Source organism: Hyla sarda, chromosome 1, assembly GCF_029499605.1.
Source record: "Hyla sarda isolate aHylSar1 chromosome 1, aHylSar1.hap1, whole genome shotgun sequence".
NCBI classification, from domain to species: Eukaryota; Metazoa; Chordata; class Amphibia; order Anura; family Hylidae; genus Hyla; species Hyla sarda.
The window spans coordinates 348,115,014-348,133,391 of record NC_079189.1 but is presented as its reverse complement, the minus strand read 5'-3'; positions in this window follow the sequence as shown (position 1 = coordinate 348,133,391).

The following is an 18,378-nucleotide window of genomic DNA, read 5'->3' as shown; positions in this document are numbered from 1 at the left end:
GCCCATGGAGTGCTGTGCTCTGCTTCTGGCCTGTTCCCCAGCTCCGCTGCCATGTCGGGAGGAGGGACAGTTAACCCTGCCCCCTCCTCTCTCACAGGACTGGCCGCCATTACCCACTCCATGTGGATCAGTGCAGTGTGTCTCACCCTCCCAGCACCCTGCCCAGTCAGTTTCTCAGCCTGCAGTTCTGACACCCTCCTTTTCCTCCTGCTGCCTCCCATCACTCCTGTCGGACCTGGAGGATGCTGCTGAAATGGCTGCGATGGCCCCACAGTCTCCGCCACAGGATGCTCCCCAGGAACCAACTCTCCTGGAGCCTCTCCTCTTTGGCTCTGCTGCCGAGTCCTCCCTGCATCTGGAGCCCGGTGTGCGCCCCCAGGGCATGTGATGGCTGCTGGCTCATCTCCTGCTGTTGGGCACCACATCCACCACTCTGACCCCTTCTGCCCACCACGGTCCCCTGTAGTCTGGCCTGACCTCTCTCCTGACCACTCCTAGGGCTTCTTTAGCCTGTCTTTCTGGGTCTTGGCAGACCCTGACCCCATGGGCACGAATGTGCAAACTCCTCAGGAGGCGATGCCTGCACCCTAGAAGCCCCTGCCGTGGCCATCCCGTCACCATGCTGACCATCGCTCCCTGCCTCATTCTCAGGGTCTGCCCCCAGCTGAAGCCATACAGATTCCGAGTAGACACCCAGAAGTACAGGCACTGCTTGCTCTACTCCCGTCCAAGCAGGACCTTTCTTCTCTGGCAATGGAGTTAAAGTCCGCCTGGCGGCAGGACCTCCAAAAGGTGCAATGGGAGGTTGATGCCCTGAATTCTACAGTTCAAGACCTTCAGGCCTTTCACTTATCCATTCAGAAAATGGTGGATGATCTTCAGGTTGTGGTCACGAAGCAGGCTCGCCATCAACAGCTCCTTCATTCTCAGTTTGACAACTTGGAAAACTGGAATCACAGGAATAACATCCTGCTTAGGGGACTCCCGGAAACGGTCCACCCTCCGGACCTTATCTCTGTACTCATGGCCATTTTCAATCCCATACTGAATCACCCTGCATGTACGCCTTGTAACGTATCAGTCAGGTGACAGGAGGTGGATCCACTGAACCAGAGGGGCGATGACATGGGCCAAACCAGGGGAACGGAGTCTAAGGGACTACTGGTCTTCACCAGGGCCGGCCGCAAAGCGGGATGGTCTTGCTGCGGTAGGTAGCCCCCAGGTCGTTCCACCCGATAGCGACTTGACCCCTCTGGTAGCTGAGAATGGCGCGGTATAGTAGGAGCAGGCAGAAGCATAGTCAGATGTAGCAGAGGTCAGGGCAGGCGGCACAGGTTCACAGGCGACAGTCAGGCAACAGGTCAGGGCAGGCAGAACGGGTTCACTAGCGATAGTCACGGGCAACGGGTCGGCAACAGGCAAGGGCAACACAGAACAATGGGAACGCTTTCACTAGGCACAAGGTACAAAAGATCCAGCGAGGGCAGGAAGGGGCAGGAGACATTTATATGAGCAGTGAGGGCCAGGCACCAATCAATGGTGCGCTGGTCCTTTAAATATTATGAAGCCGGGAGACAGAGGCAGCGCAGGAGGACGGGGCTGCAGGTGAGAGGATGCGGGATGTGGAGCGTGTGCGGGAATCAGCCGCCATGCTAACCGCATCCCTGCCGGCGTAATCCCCGTGCTCTCCATCAGTGTCTGACCGGGACGCGCCGGGGCACAATAGACAGAGGCAGGGACAGCGAGTGCTCCAGCACAGAGGAGGGGACCGGAGCGCTCACTGTTACAGTACCCCCCTTTGGTCTCCCCCTCCTTTTGGTACCAAGGAAACTGAGGATGAGGCTGCGGTCTAAGATGTTTTCCTCAGGATCCCAAGATCTTTCCTCAGGACCGCAGCCCTCTCAGTCGACCAGAAAAAATCTTCTCCCCCGAATGAACTTAGATGCCAAAATCTCCTTGACAGAGAATACATCCGTAGTGCCGGTCACAGGGATAGGAATAGGAACCTTGGGGGAGAAGCGATAAAAGATGGCAGGTTTTAGGAGGGAGACATGGAACGAGTTGGGGATCCTGAGGGAGGAAGGAAGATGGAGTTGGTAGGATACTGGATTGATTCGATTCTTGATTTTATAGGGTCCTAAGTAGCGGGGACCCAATTTGTAGCTTGGAACCCTGAATCGGATATATTTGGAGGGGAGACAAACTTTGTCACCAGGAAAAAACTCCGGAGGGACTCTGCGTCTCTTGTCTGCCTGGGACTTCATACAAGCAGAGGCTTTGAGGAGGGCAGAGCGGGTCTCTCGCCAGATGGAAGCGAAATCTCGGACAAGGTCGTCAACAGCCGGTACGGGAGAAGAGGAGGACAGCAGCAGAGGTGGAAGAGGGTGACGACCAAAAACTACAAAAAATGGAGACTTGTTAGAGGCAGAGGAATGTTTGTAATTATAAGAAAATTCTGCCCAGGGAAGCAGATCAGACCAGTCACTGTGGTGTGAGGACACGAAGTGGCGTAGATAGTCTTCAAAATTTGATTCACCCGTTCCACCTGGCCATTGGACTGAGGATGATGGGAAGATGAGAAGTCCAACTTGACCTCGAGTTGACCACAAAGAGCCCTCCAAAATTTGGAGACAAATTGTACCCCACGGTCAGAGACAATGTGCTTGGGAAGACCGTGGAGGTGAAAAATATGCTGGAAAAAACTGTTTGGCTAAGACTGGTGTAGATGGAAGACCAGGCAGAGGTATGAAGTGAGCCATCTTCGAGAAGCGATCAACTACGACCCAAATGACCGTCATTCCATGGGAGGAGGGGAGATCGGTAACAAAGTCCATGGCGATGTGGGACCATGGGACCTCAGGAATAGGGAGAGGCAAGAGGAGACCACCAGGCTTCTGGCGAGGCAACTTGTCCCGAGCACAAATCATACAAACTTGGACGTAATCCGAGACATCTCTCTCCATAGTAGACCACCAGTATCTTTGGGAGATGAGTTGAAGAGTCTTCTGTACTCCAGGATGACCTGCGAATAAAGAGGCATGGCCCCACTTGAGGACTCGTAGACGCAGACGTGGAGGCACATAGGAATTGCCTGGGGGAAGAGAGTGCAGTTCCACTGGAGCAGCGGCAATTAGGCGCTCAGGCGGAATTATATGCTGAGGAGTTACCTCGTCGCCCAGCACGTCGGAAGAGTGGGAAAGGGCATCAGCCCTGATGTTCTTGCTCGCAGGACGAAAATGAATCACAAAATTAAAACGAGCAAAGAACAAGGACCAGCGAGCCTGACGTGGATTCAGCATTTGAGCAGATTGGAAATAGGTAAGGTTCTTGTGGTCCGTGAAAATACTCACAGGGTGGATGGAGCCCTCGAGAAGGTGCCTCCACTCCTCGAGTGCCAATTTTATGGCCAACAGTTCCCTATCACCAATAGAATAATTTCTCTCAGCGGGAGTGAAGATCTTGGAGAAGAATCCGCAAGAAAGTGTCTTGCCCCTGGGTGACTTCTGGGTAAGTATGGCTCCAGCTCCCACGGAGGTGGCATCCACTTCCAGGGAAAATGGCTTAGTGGGATCAGGTCTGGAGAGTACTGGTGCAGAGGCAAAAGAGGCTTTCAATGACTGGAAGGCCTCTTCAGCTTGAGAAGGCCAAGATTTGGGATTAGCCCCCTTTTTGGTCAGAGCTACAATGGGTGAGACCAGAGTGGAATAATGGGGAATGAATTGCCTATAATAATTGGCGAACCCCAAAAATCTTTGAATGGCACGGAGTCCAGAGGGGCGTGGCCAGTCCAGGACAGCTGAGAGCTTGGCTGGGTCCATCTGTAGACCCTGGGCTGAAATGATGTACCCTAGGAAGGGCAGACTGGACCGCTCGAACAGGCACTTCTCAATCTTAGCATACAGGCGATTTTTCCTAAGGCGTGCAAGAACTTGACAGACATGGCCCCAGTGTTGGTCCAGGTTGGAGGAGAAGATGAGGATGTCATCAAGGTATACGACCACGCAGGTGTAAAGCAAGTCTCTGAAAATGTCGTTGACAAATTCCGGAGAGAGCCGTCCTTCTTGGTAACAAAGAAAAAAACAGCCCCAGCGGGGGAGGAAGATTTCCTCATGAAGCCTCTCTGCAGATTTTCACGAATGTACTCCGACATGGCGAGAGTCTCTGGTGGTGAGAGTGGGTAGATTCTACCCCAGGGTGGAGTAGTACCGGGCACAAAGTCGATAGGACAATCGTAAGGTCTATGAGGTGGAAGAACTTTGGCTTGCTTCTTACAAAAAACTTCAGCGAAGCAGTGGTAAGGCTCCGGGAGACCAGGAGGCGGAGGAATAACGGGGTCCCGTTTGACAAGAACAGACTTGAGACAGCGACCGGAGCAGGAGGGACCCCACCTCAGGATCTCTCCAGAGAACCAATCCAGGATGGGACTGTCACGATGCCGGCTGGCAGGTAGTGGATCCTCTGTGCCAGAGAGGAATTGGCGTGGACCGTGCTAGTGGACCGGTTCTAAGCCACTACTGGTTTTCACCAGAGCCCGCCGCAAAGCGGGATGGTCTTGCTGCGGCGGTAGTGACCAGGTCGTATCCACTAGCAACGGCTCACCTCTCTGGCTGCTGAAGATAGGCGCGGTACAAGGGAGTAGGCAAAAGCAAGGTCGGACGTAGCAGAAGGTCGGGGCAGGCAGCAAGGATCGTAGTCAGGGGCAACGGCAGAAGGTCTGGAAACACAGGCAAGGAACACACAAGGAACGCTTTCACTGGCACTAAGGCAACAAGATCCGGCGAGGGAGTGAAGGGGAAGTGAGGTGATATAGGGAAGTGCACAGGTGTAAACACTAATTGGAACCACTGCGCCAATCAGCGGCGCAGTGGCCCTTTAAATCGCAGAGACCCGGCGCGCGCGCGCCCTAGGGAGCGGGGCCGCGCGCGCCGGGACAGAACAGACGGAGAGCGAGTCAGGTAGGGGAGCCGGGGTGCGCATCGCGAGCGGGCGCTACCCGCATCGCGAATCGCATCCCGGCTGGCAGCGGAATCGCAGCGCCCCGGGTCAGAGGACGTGACCGGAGCGCTGCCGCGGGGAGAGTGAAGCGAGCGCTCCGGGGAGGAGCGGGGACCCGGAGCGCTCGGCGTAACAGTACCCCCCCCCTTGGGTCTCCCCCTCTTCTTAGAGCCTGAGAACCTGAGGAGCAGACTTTTGTCTAGGATGTTGTCCTCAGGTTCCCAGGATCTCTCTTCAGGACCACAACCCTCCCAGTCCACTAAAAAAAAATTTTTCCCTCTGACCTTTTTGGCAGCTAAAATTTCTTTGACCGAGAAGATGTCCGAGGAGCCGGAAACAGGAGTGGGAGGAACAGACTTGGGAGAAAAACGGTTGAGGATGAGTGGTTTGAGAAGAGAGACGTGAAAGGCATTAGGGATACGAAGAGAGGGAGGAAGAAGAAGTTTATAAGAGACAGGATTAATTTGACACAAAATTTTGAAAGGACCAAGATAGCGTGGTCCCAACTTGTAGCTAGGGACACGGAAGCGGACATATTTAGCGGAGAGCCATACCTTGTCTCCAGGGGAAAAAACGGGGGGAGCTCTTCTTTTCTTATCCGCGAACTTCTTCATGCGTGATGAAGCCTGTAAGAGAGAATTTTGGGTCTCTCTCCATATGATGGAAAGGTCACGAGAAATTTCATCCACAGCGGGCAGACCAGAGGGCAAGGGAGTAGGGAGGGGGGGAAGAGGGTGACGGCCGTACACCACGAAAAATGGGGATTTGGAGGAAGACTCAGAGACCCTGAAGTTATACGAGAATTCGGCCCATGGGAGGAGATCTGCCCAGTCATCCTGGCGGGAGGAAACAAAATGTCGCAAATAATCACCCAAGATCTGGTTAATCCTTTCTACTTGTCCATTGGACTGGGGATGATATGCAGAAGAAAAATTTAATTTAATCTTGAGTTGTTTACAGAGAGCCCTCCAGAATTTAGACACGAATTGGACGCCTCTATCCGAGACAATCTGCGTAGGCAATCCGTGAAGACGAAAAATGTGTACAAAAAATTGTTTAGCCAACTGAGGTGCAGAAGGAAGACCAGGAAGAGGGATGAAATGTGCCATTTTGGAGAATCGATCAACGACCACCCAAATAACAGTGTTGCCACGGGAAGGGGGTAAATCAGTAATAAAATCCATACCAATCAGAGACCAAGGCTGTTCGGGGACAGGCAGAGGATGAAGAAAACCAGCGGGCTTCTGGCGAGGGGTCTTATCCCGGGCACAGATAGTGCAGGCACGCACAAAGTCCACAACATTCGTCTCCAGAGTCGGCCACCAATAGAAGCGGGAGATGAGTTGCACAGATTTCTTGATACCCGCATGACCTGCGAGATGGGAGGAGTGACCCCATTTGAGGATTCCGAGGCGTTGGCGAGGAGAAACAAAGGTCTTTCCTGGAGGAGTCTGCCTGATGGAGACAGGAGAAGTGGAGATCAGGCAGTCAGGTGGAATGATGTGTTGCGGAGAGAGTTCAACTTCTGAGGCATCCGAGGAACGAGAGAGAGCATCGGCCCTAATGTTCTTATCGGCAGGACGAAAGTGAATCTCAAAATTAAATCGGGCAAAGAACAGAGACCACCGGGCCTGGCGAGGATTCAGCCGTTGGGCAGACTGGAGGTAGGAGAGGTTCTTGTGGTCGGTGTAGATAATAACAGGAGAACTTGATCCCTCCAGCAGATGTCTCCATTCCTCAAGTGCTAATTTAATGGCTAGAAGCTCTCGATCCCCGATGGAGTAGTTCCTCTCCGCTGGAGAGAAGGTCCTAGAGAAAAAACCACAAGTGACAGCATGCCCGGAAGAATTTTTTTGTAGAAGAACAGCTCCAGCTCCCACTGAGGAGGCATCAACCTCCAATAGGAAGGGTTTGGAAGGGTCAGGTCTGGAGAGGACGGGAGCCGAAGAAAAGGCAGACTTGAGTCGTTTAAAGGCGTCTTCTGCTTGAGGAGGCCAGGACTTGGGATCAGCATTTTTTTTGGTTAAAGCCACGATAGGAGCCACAATGGTAGAAAAATGTGGAATAAATTGCCTGTAATAATTGGCGAACCCCAAAAAGCGTTGGATAGCACGGAGTCCGGAGGGGCGTGGCCAATCTAAGACGGCAGAGAGTTTGTCTGGATCCATCTGTAGTCCCTGGCCAGAGACCAAATATCCTAGAAAAGGAAGAGATTGGCATTCAAACAGACATTTCTCAATTTTGGCATAGAGTTGGTTGTCACGAAGTCTCTGAAGAACCATACGGACATGCTGGCGGTGTTCTTCTAGATTGGCAGAAAAAATTAGGATATCGTCCAGATATACAACAACACAGGAGTATAACAGATCACGAAAAATTTCATTGACAAAGTCTTGGAAGACGGCAGGGGCGTTGCACAGTCCAAAGGGCATGACCAGATACTCAAAGTGTCCATCTCTGGTGTTAAATGCCGTTTTCCACTCGTCCCCCTCTCTGATGCGGATGAGGTTATAGGCGCCTCTTAAGTCCAATTTAGTGAAGATGTGGGCACCTTGGAGGCGATCAAAGAGTTCAGAGATGAGGGGTAAGGGGTAGCGGTTCTTAACCGTGATTTTATTAAGACCGCGGTAGTCAATGCAAGGACGTAGGGAGCCATCCTTTTTGGACACAAAGAAAAATCCGGCTCCGGCAGGAGAGGAGGATTTACGGATAAAGCCCTTTTTTAGATTCTCCTGGACGTATTCGGACATGGCAAGAGTCTCTGGGGCAGAGAGAGGATAAATTCTGCCCCGGGGTGGAGTAGTGCCCGGGAGGAGGTCGATAGGGCAATCATAAGGCCTGTGAGGAGGTAGAGTCTCAGCTTGTTTTTTGCAGAAAACATCCGCGAAGTCCATATAGGCCTTAGGGAGACCGGTTACTGGAGGAACCACAGAGTTACGGCAAGGGTTACTGGGAACCGGTTTTAGACAGTTCTTGGAACAAGAGGACCCCCAACTCTTGATCTCCCCAGTGGACCAATCCAGGGTAGGGGAATGAAGTTGAAGCCAGGGAAGTCCAAGGAGAATTTCCGAGGTGCAATTGGGGAGGACCAAAAGTTCAATCCTCTCATGATGAGATCCGATGCTCATAAGAAGGGGCTCCGTGCGGAAACGTATGGTACAGTCCAATCTTTCATTATTTACACAATTGATGTAGAGGGGTCTGGCGAGACTGGTCACCGGGATGTTGAACCTGTTGACGAGAGAGGCCAAAATAAAATTTCCTGCAGATCCAGAGTCCAAGAAGGCCACTGTAGAGAAGGAGAAGGCAGAGGCAGACATCCGCACAGGCACAGTAAGACGTGGAGAAGCAGAGTAGACATCAAGGACTGTCTCACTTTTGTGCGGAGTCAGCGTACGTCTCTCCAGGCGGGGAGGACGGATAGGACAATCTCTCAGGAAGTGTTCGGTACTAGCACAGTACAGGCAGAGGTTCTCCATACGGCGTCGTGTCCTCTCTTGAGGTGTCAGGCGAGACCGGTCGACCTGCATAGCCTCCACGGCGGGAGGCACAGGAACAGATTGCAGGGGACCAGAGGAGAGAGGAGCCGAGGAGGAGAAACGCCTCGTGCGAACAGAGTCCATATCTTGGCGGAGTTCCTGACGCCTTTCGGAAAAACGCATGTCAATGCGAGTGGCTAGGTGAATAAGTTCATGTAGATTAGCAGGAATTTCTCGTGCGGCCAGAACATCTTTAATGTTGCTGGATAGGCCTTTTTTGAAGGTCGCGCAGAGGGCCTCATTATTCCAGGACAATTCTGAAGCAAGAGTACGGAATTGTACGGCATACTCGCCAACGGAAGAATTACCCTGGACCAGGTTCAACAGGGCAGTCTCAGCAGAAGAGGCTCGGGCAGGTTCCTCAAAGACACTTCGGATTTCCGAGAAGAAGGAGTGTACAGAGGCAGTGACGGGGTCATTGCGGTCCCAGAGCGGTGTGGCCCATGACAGGGCTTTTCCGGACAGAAGGCTGACTACGAAAGCCACCTTAGACCTTTCAGTGGGAAACAGGTCCGACATCATCTCCAGATGCAGGGAACATTGGGAAAGAAAGCCACGGCAAAACTTAGAGTCCCCATCAAATTTATCCGGCAAGGATAAGCGTATCCCAGGAGCGGCCACTCGCTGCGGAGGAGGTGCAGGAGCTGGCGGAGGAGATGACTGCTGAAGCTGTGGTAGTAACTGTTGTAGCATAACGGTCAGTTGAGACAGCTGTTGGCCTTGTTGCGCTATCTGTTGTGACTGCTGGGCGACCACCGTGGTGAGGTCAGCGACAACTGGCAGAGGAACTTCAGCGGGATCCATGGCCGGATCTACTGTCACGATGCCGGCTGGCAGGTAGTGGATCCTCTGTGCCAGAGAGGAATTGGCGTGGACCGTGCTAGTGGACCGGTTCTAAGCCACTACTGGTTTTCACCAGAGCCCGCCGCAAAGCGGGATGGTCTTGCTGCGGCGGTAGTGACCAGGTCGTATCCACTAGCAACGGCTCACCTCTCTGGCTGCTGAAGATAGGCGCGGTACAAGGGAGTAGGCAAAAGCAAGGTCGGACGTAGCAGAAGGTCGGGGCAGGCAGCAAGGATCGTAGTCAGGGGCAACGGCAGAAGGTCTGGAAACACAGGCAAGGAACACACAAGGAACGCTTTCACTGGCACTAAGGCAACAAGATCCGGCGAGGGAGTGAAGGGGAAGTGAGGTGATATAGGGAAGTGCACAGGTGTAAACACTAATTGGAACCACTGCGCCAATCAGCGGCGCAGTGGCCCTTTAAATCGCAGAGACCCGGCGCGCGCGCACCCTAGGGAGCGGGGCCGCGCGCGCCGGGACAGAACAGACGGAGAGCGAGTCAGGTAGGGGAGCCGGGGTGCGCATCGCGAGCGGGCGCTACCCGCATCGCGAATCGCATCCCGGCTGGCAGCGGAATCGCAGCGCCCCGGGTCAGAGGACGTGACCGGAGCGCTGCCGCGGGGAGAGTGAAGCGAGCGCTCCGGGGAGGAGCGGGGACCCGGAGCGCTCGGCGTAACAGGGACTATGGCGCTGAAGCCATGGCAAACCCAAGAGGAGTTCAGTGGAGCAGAAGGGAAGGACCAAAAACTCCAGCGTTTCAGAATGCAGAAATCCGATGCCCATCTGTAAAGGCAAGGTGCGGTACTGTACAGTGGCAGAAAGTCTCTCCCCGTTGACCGTAGAAATGAAAAATGGCTTGGGCAAACGGACCACAGGGATTTGATGCTTGTCAACCAAGGAAACATGGATGAAATTGCCAGAAGAACCAGAATCCAAGAAGGCGGTGGCAGTGAAGGTAGACTTGGAGGGAACGGAAAGTTGCACTGATACCATGAGACGTGGAGAGGAAGAATCCACACCTAGCAACGCCTCTCCAATGTTTACTAGGTGCGAGCGTTTCCCGAACGCGGTGGACAAAGAGGACAGTCTCTGAGGAAGTGCTCGGTACTGGCACAGTACAGACACAGGCTCTCGACTCTGCGACGGCTCCGTTCCTGCGGGGTCAGGCGAGACCGGTCCACTTGCATGGCTTCCACGGTGGGAGGCCCAGAGACGGGTTGCGGTGGACGCTGAAAAACGGGAGTCAGACGAGGATAGCATCTAGGACAAGCTCTCTCATTCCCCTGAAGGAGTTCCTCTTGCCTCTCGGCGAAACGTTTGTCGATCCTAGTGGCCAGTAGAATAAGGTCACTGAGGGTAGATGGTATTTCCTGTGCAGCTAGGACGTCTTTAACTTCACTGCTTAATCCCTTCTTGAAAGTGGCACAAAGGGCATCATTGTTCCAATTCAACTCGGAGGCGAGGGTACGGAATTGGATGGCGTATTCACCCACAGTAGAGCCTCCTTGGGTCAGGTTCAGCAAACCAGATTCTGCGGAGGTAACCCGGGCAGGTTCCTCAAAAACAGACCGGAACTCTTGACAGAAGCTCTGGACAGAGGTAGTGGCTGGGTCAAAGCGATCCCCCAAAGGTGTAGCCCAGGCCAGGGCGTTCCCGGAGAGCAGGCTGAGTATGAAAGCCACCTTGGCTCATTCGGACAGGAACTGGTTGGCCAGTAACTCAAGATGGAGAGAGCACTGTGACAGGAACCCACGGCACTGCTTCGGATCACCGTCATACTTGTCCGGCAAGGACAAACGGATTCTGGCACTGGAGACGACTGCAGGCTGTGATAGAGCAGCTGGTGCAGGCGGAGGTGACGGCTGTTGCTGAGCAGACAGGAGTTGCTGCATCATGGCGGCCAACTGTTGACCTTGCTGGGCAATCTGCTGATTCTGTTTAGCCACTACGGTGGTAAGATCCGCAAGACTTGGAAGAGGCGTCTCAGCGGGATCCATGGCCGGATCTTACTGTAACGTACCGGTCAGGTGACAGGAGGTGGATCCACTGAACCAGAGGGGCGATGACGTGGGCCGTACCAGGGGAACGGAGTCTTAGGGACTACTGGTCTTCACCAGGGCCCACCGCAAAGCGGGATGGTCTTGCTGTGGCAGGTAGCCCCCAGGTCGTTCCACCCAAAAGCGACTCGACCCCTCTGGTAGCTGAGAATGGCGCGGTACAGTAGGAGCAGGCAGAAGCGTAGTCAGACGTAGCAGAGGTCAGGACAGGCGGCACAGGTTCACAGGCGACAGTCAGGCAACAGGTCAGGGCAGGCAGAACGGGTTCACTAGTGGTAGTCACTGGCAACGGGTCGGCAACAGGCAAGGGCAACGCAGAACAATGGGAACACTTTCACTAGGCACAAGGCACTAAAGATCCGGCGAGGGCAGGAAGGGGCAGGAGACATTTATATGGGCAGTGAGGGTCAGGCACCAATCAATGGTGCGCTGGCCCTTTAAATATCATGAAGCCGGCGCGCGCGCGCCCTAAGGAGCGGGGCCGCACGCGCCGGGAGACAGAAGCATCGCAGGAGGACGGGGCTGCAGGTGAGAGGATGCGGGATGCGGAGCGTGTGCGGGAATCAGCCGCCAAACTAACCGCATCCCTGCCGGTGGAATCCCGGCGCTCTCGGTCAGTGTGTCTGACCGGGAGGCACCGAGATACAATAGACGGAGGCAGGGACAGCGTGCGCTCCGGCACAGAGGAGGGGACCGGAGCGCTCACTGTTACACGCCTGTTGAGATAGACAGGGCACATCGAACCTTGCGCCCCCAAAGCCAAGACCCTCTTAAGCCTAGAGATGTGATTTGCCGGATCGATTACTACTCGCTCAAGGAGAACATATTGCGGAATGCCAGACATATGCGGCATACTAAACTCTGTAAAAGTGGTCAACACAATAGAGGACTGTGCACTGTGCACAAATGGATCTGAATAGGTTGGAGATTTGGGCTGGGAAGTGGCAGATGAGGTTCAATACTGATGAATGTAAAGTAATGCACATGGGGAGGAAAAATCCAGGCTTGGATTATGTATTTAATGGAAGAACACTTGGGACGACTAACATGGAATAGGACTTAGGGGTCTTAGTTAACAGCAAATTTAGCTGTAGTGACCAGTGTCGTGCAGCTGCTGCCAAGGCAAATAAAATCATGGGGTGCATCTTAAGGGGCATAGATGCCCACGACAAGGAAATAATTCTACCACTGTACAAATCACTAGTCAGACCACACATGGAATACTGTGTAAAGTACTGGGCATCAGTGTAGAGCCCTGCGTGGGACTGGTTTTTCAATCCCGCTCCTGCCCGCTCCCAATGACTTTTTTGGCCAATCCCGCCCGCTCCCGCTAAAATGTTTGTCCAATCCCGTCTGCTCCCGCTAACATAGGAATGTACATGCACTAGAGTACAATGCTCTGCACATACTCCCCATGTATACTGCTATACATGGGGGGGGGGGGGGGTATGTGCAGAGCATTTCACTCTAGTGTATGTACAGATGTGAATAGCAGTGACTGGCCAGACTGAGAGGCCCTGGGTCACTGACTGATGCATCGTCATACGTGCAATTTAATTAACATTATTTTTTAATAGTTCAGACATTTACGCACATGTCAATACCACAAACAGTATGTTTATTTATATTTTTTACATTTCTTTATTTTAAAAAAATGGGAAAGGATGGGGGATTCAAGCTTTTACTGGGAAAGGGGTTAATGGGAAGGGGTTAATTTTTTTTTACACTTTCTACCACTCCCCAAAGGGAGCTTCCATAGGGTATGTGCAGACTGCAGAGCATTGCACTCTAGGGTCTATAGAAGACTCTAGGGTGCAATGCTCTGCAGTCTGCACATAACCCCATGTCTGTAGCAGTATGTGTGTGTGTATGTACATTCCTATACAGGTAGGTGTATGTGCAGAGCATTGCACTCTAGTGGCTGAGATGTGGTCACTTACAGACCCAGCCGGGGCCGCAACACAAGTGGAGAGCACAGCGTCTCTGTGTGTGAACATGCTATGTGGACCTACCTACCGGGCTAGCAGAGCACGATGAAGAACTACAGTACAGGTACAGTCACGATCCTCTAGGGCAGGCTACGTGGGCTTCACAAAATGGCGGGGGCGGTGGCAACAGGGGAGCAGACATGGAAGGGGCACAGTCAGGGCCACCATCGGGGGGGGGGGGGTACAACCCATACACCTGTAAGGGTCCCGGAGCTTCAGGGGGGCCCGGCCGGCCCTGTCCTTTTTTTTTTTTAGCTTGTCAGTGAGTGACTGTGTCTGTCACTCACTGACCGCTGGAGTCCCAACACTGTACACTGCTCGCTGAATGATTGACTGACCACATACAGTCAGTCAATCATTCAGAATGCTTTCAAAAGGTGGCGGGCTCCCTCAGATGCTGGGCTGGCCCTACCAGGGGACCCGGTGCACATATGACGGGGCAACCAGTCTTACCCCATCACTAAACTGGTACTTACATCTGCCTGTGGGGACTTGCCGGCAGAGGTGAGTGAGTGACGTCATCGCAAGCGCCATTCCGGGACGCCAACGTCCTGCATGGCGTGTGCGATGATGTCACTTATAGAGCGCACTTCTGCCAGGAAGTTCTCGCAGACATATGTAAGTAGCGCAGGCCGTGTGAGAGTGTGAGTAAGAGTGTGAGTGTATGTGTGTGTATGTGTTGGGGTGGTTGCTTCCTAATGTGGGGAATTTATGCTACACTACCTAATGTGGGGAATTTATGCTACGCTACCTAATGTGGGGAAACTATGCTACCTAATGTTGGGGAACTGCTGCCTACCTAATGCAGATTAATGTGATTTGCAGTGCAATTTTATGGCATAGTAATCTTTTTTCTTTTTTTGGGGAGGGGGAGTGGGGGCCTAGGCACATTCTTTGCACAGGGGCCCTCTTCTGTCTGTGCCCACCCCTGGTGCCAGGCATAGGCTGCATCGCTCTATATGGGGTGCAGCTCCATGCCCTGAAAGAAATCTCTCCCTGTGCCAGGCTGGTCCATCACTACCCCCCCCCACCCCACTCTATTGCCTGCTCACCGCTTTAAAAAGAAAAAGCGCAGTTCACACAGTGCTTCTTTCATCACTGCTCCTGCCCGGCTTCGCTGTGTGTGCCTTTAAGACACACAGTATACAATATGCGCCGGTGGCTGGAGTGACAGGAAGGAGCCAGCAGCTTCATCCTGTCACTCCAGCCTGGGCTTCCTGTGTGGCAGCAGCTTAGCAAGAGGCTGTCCGCATAGGGAGCAGTGAGAAGAGGAGCGACAGGAGCTGCAGGTGAACGGAGGAGAGGTGAGTGATTTTTTTTTGTTCATGCTATGAGGGGATAATATACGATGGGGGCAATATGAGGGGGATAATATACGATGGGGGTAATATGAGGTGGATAATATAGAAAGGGGGCAATATGAGGGGGATAATATATGATGGGGGCCATATGAGGGGATAATATAGAAAGGGGAGGGAGATAATATGAGGGAGATAATATACAATGGGGACAAAATGAGAGGGATAATATACAATTGGGAGCAATATGAGGGGATAATATACAATGAGGGCAAAATGAGGGGCATAATATACAATGGAGGGCAACATGAGGGGCATAATATACTATGGGGTAATGTGAGGGTCAAAAAACCTATTGTGGCAATGTTTGAGCCTGCTAATCTATAAGGACATTGTTGGGGCCTAATACTATACAGCTGCAAAGATTGTAATACATATAGGGAGTTTATATACAGTTGAGGACTTTCCTGTAGTGAGGAGCCTAAAATGTTTGTCTGGCAGATTCGGTGAAGATGAATTGTGAGTGGAACCAATCTTCATGATGACCCAGGACTGATGGAGAAGACATTTTTTTAATTAAATAACAATATAGCAGTGTTAGTCAGTGGCAGTGGCGTTGCTAGGGTTGGTGTCACCCGGTGCGGTAGAAAATGGTGTCACCCCCATACCTACCCCCCCCCCCCTTAGTAAGTTTTCAGCCTGTTGTGACGGACACCACTGTTGTAGCGCATTGTGAGAAATTCCAGTATAACAATCAGATATACCAGTTGCCACAGAATGGGAAAGTGTTAAAGAAGTTTTCACCATTGAAATATACAGCTCCCAGAATTACTTAAAGGGGTACTCCACTGGAAAACATTTACTTTTATATCAACTGGTGCCAGAAAGTTAAACAGATTTTTAAATGACTTCTATTTAAATCTTAATACTTACAGTACTTATAAGCTGGTGTATGCTCCACAGGAAGTTGTGTAGTTCTTTCCAGTCTGACCACAGTGCTATTTGCTGACACCTCTGTCCATGTCAGGAACTGTCCAGAGCAGGATAGGTTTGTTATGGGGATTTGCTCCTACTATGGACAGTTCTTGACATGGACAGAGGTGTCAGCACAGAGCACTGTGGTCAGACAGAAAATAAATTAAAAAGGAAAATGACTTCCTGTGAATCGCTTATACAGCAGCTAATAAGTACTGGAAGGATTAAGATTTTTAAATAGAAGTAATTTACAAATCTGTTTAACTTTGTAGCACCAGCTGATTAAAAAAATGTTTTCCAGTAGAGTACCCCTGTGAGCAGTGGTGAGGTTATGCTGGGAGCTGTAGTTTCACTGACCTAACTGTAGAACTGACAAGTGACTACAGCTCTGATGTAGAGAGGAGAATGTACAATGGTATCAGTGACTACAGGTGACATCTTCTCTATAGTGAGGAGAATACACAATGATATCTGACTACAGGTGACGTCTTCTCTATAGTGAGGAGAATACACAATGATATCAGTGACTACAGGTGACGTCTTCTCTATAGTGAGGAGAATACACAATGATATCAGTGACTACAGGTGACGTCTTCTCTATAGTGAGGAGAATGTACAATGATATCAGTGACTACAGGTGACGTCTTCTCTATAGTGAGGAGAATACACAATGATATCAGTGACTACAGGTGACATCTTCTCTATAGTGAGGAGAATACACAATGATATCAGTGACTACAGGTGACGTCTTTTCTATAGTGAGGAGAATACACAATGATATCAGTGACTACAGGTGACGTCTTCTCTATAGTTAGGAGAATGTACAATGATATCAGTGACTACAGGTGACGTCTTCTCTATAGTGAGGAGAATGTACAATGATATCAGTGACTACAGGTGACGTCTTCTCTATAGTCTTTCCTTATCTAATTCAGATGGTACATACCGCCAGGACTTGATCCAGCTAAAACTTCTCTCTGCAGAATGTGACGCCCAGACGTCTCCTCTCTATGTCAGCGCATTCTCATCCTCTATATGAAAACAATTATTATTATAAACCTGCCAGACACTGTATCCTCTAAATAGAATACTACTATACATTATACTCTTTGATTATAAACCTTCCATACACCATACCCACTAAATATAATACTACCACACACTGTACATTCTGAATATAATACCAACACATACTGTACCCTCTGAATATAAATCTGCCACATACTGTACCCCTGAATATAATACCGCCACACACTGTACCCACTGAATATAATACTACCACATACTGTACCCTCTGAATATAATACTACCACAAACTGCGCCCTCTGAATATAAATCTGCCACATACTGTACCCTCTGAATATAAATCTGCCACATACTGTACCCTCTGAATATAAATCCGCCACATACTGTACCCTCTGAATATAAATCTGCCACATACTGTACCCCTGAATATAAATCTGCCACATACTGTACCCCTGAATATAAATCTGCCACATACTGTACCCCTGAATATAAATCTGCCACATACTGTACCCCTGAATATAATACCGCCACATACTGTACCCTCTGAATATAATACTACCACCCACTGCGCCCTCTGAATATAATACTTAGAGATGAGCAAACTACAGTAAATTCAACTCGTCACAAACTTCTCTGCTCGGCAGTTGATGACTTTTCCTGCATAAATTAGTTCAGCTTTCAGGTGCTCCGGTGGGCTGGAAAACGTGGATACAGTCCTAGGAGACTCTTTCCTAGGAATGTATCCACCTTTTCCAGCCCACCGGAGCACCTGAAGGCTGAACTAATTTACGCAGGATAAGTCATCAACTGCCGAGCCGAGAAGTTTGTGACGAATCGAATTTACTGTAAGTTCGCTCATCTCTAATAATACTACCACAAACTGCGCCCTCTGAATATAATACTACAACAAACTGCGCCCTCTGAATATAATACTACCACAAACTGCGCCCTCTGAATATAATACTACCACCCACTGTGCCCTCTGAATATAATACTACCACAAACTGCGCCCTCTGAATATAACGTTGCCATACAGTGCACCCTCTGAATATAATACCACAACCGCAGTAACACCCCTCAACATCCGTTAGCTGATGCTATTACGACGGGAGGGGAGTATTGGTGGTGTTGCTAGTGGATGATGGGGGTGCTACTACTCGGGGGGTGTTGCTGGAGGATGATGAGGGTGCTACTAGCCATCCTCCCTGGCAGTATCATCCCCATCATCCATCGGCAGGATCATCCTCCTGGCAGGAGCACCGCCATCATCCACCATCAGGATCTGCTGATGGAGGTGCTGCTGGGGGGGGGGGGTTGCTGGTGGATGATGAGGGTGCTACTGCCAGGGGGGGAGCATTAGGTAGGCAGCAGTTCCCCCACATTAGGTAGGTCGCAGTTTCCCCACATTAGGTAGCATCTATTCCCCACATTAGGCAGCATAGATTCCCCACATTTGGTACCAGTTCCCCCACATTAGGTAGGTACCAGTTACCCCACATTAGGTAGCAATTTCCCCACATTAGGTAGCACAGATTCCCCACATTAGGTAGCAATTTCCCCACATTAGGTAGCACAGATTCCCCACATAAGGTAGCATAGACTCCCCACATAAGGTAGCATAGACTCCCCACACTTGGTAGTAGTTTCCCCACATTAG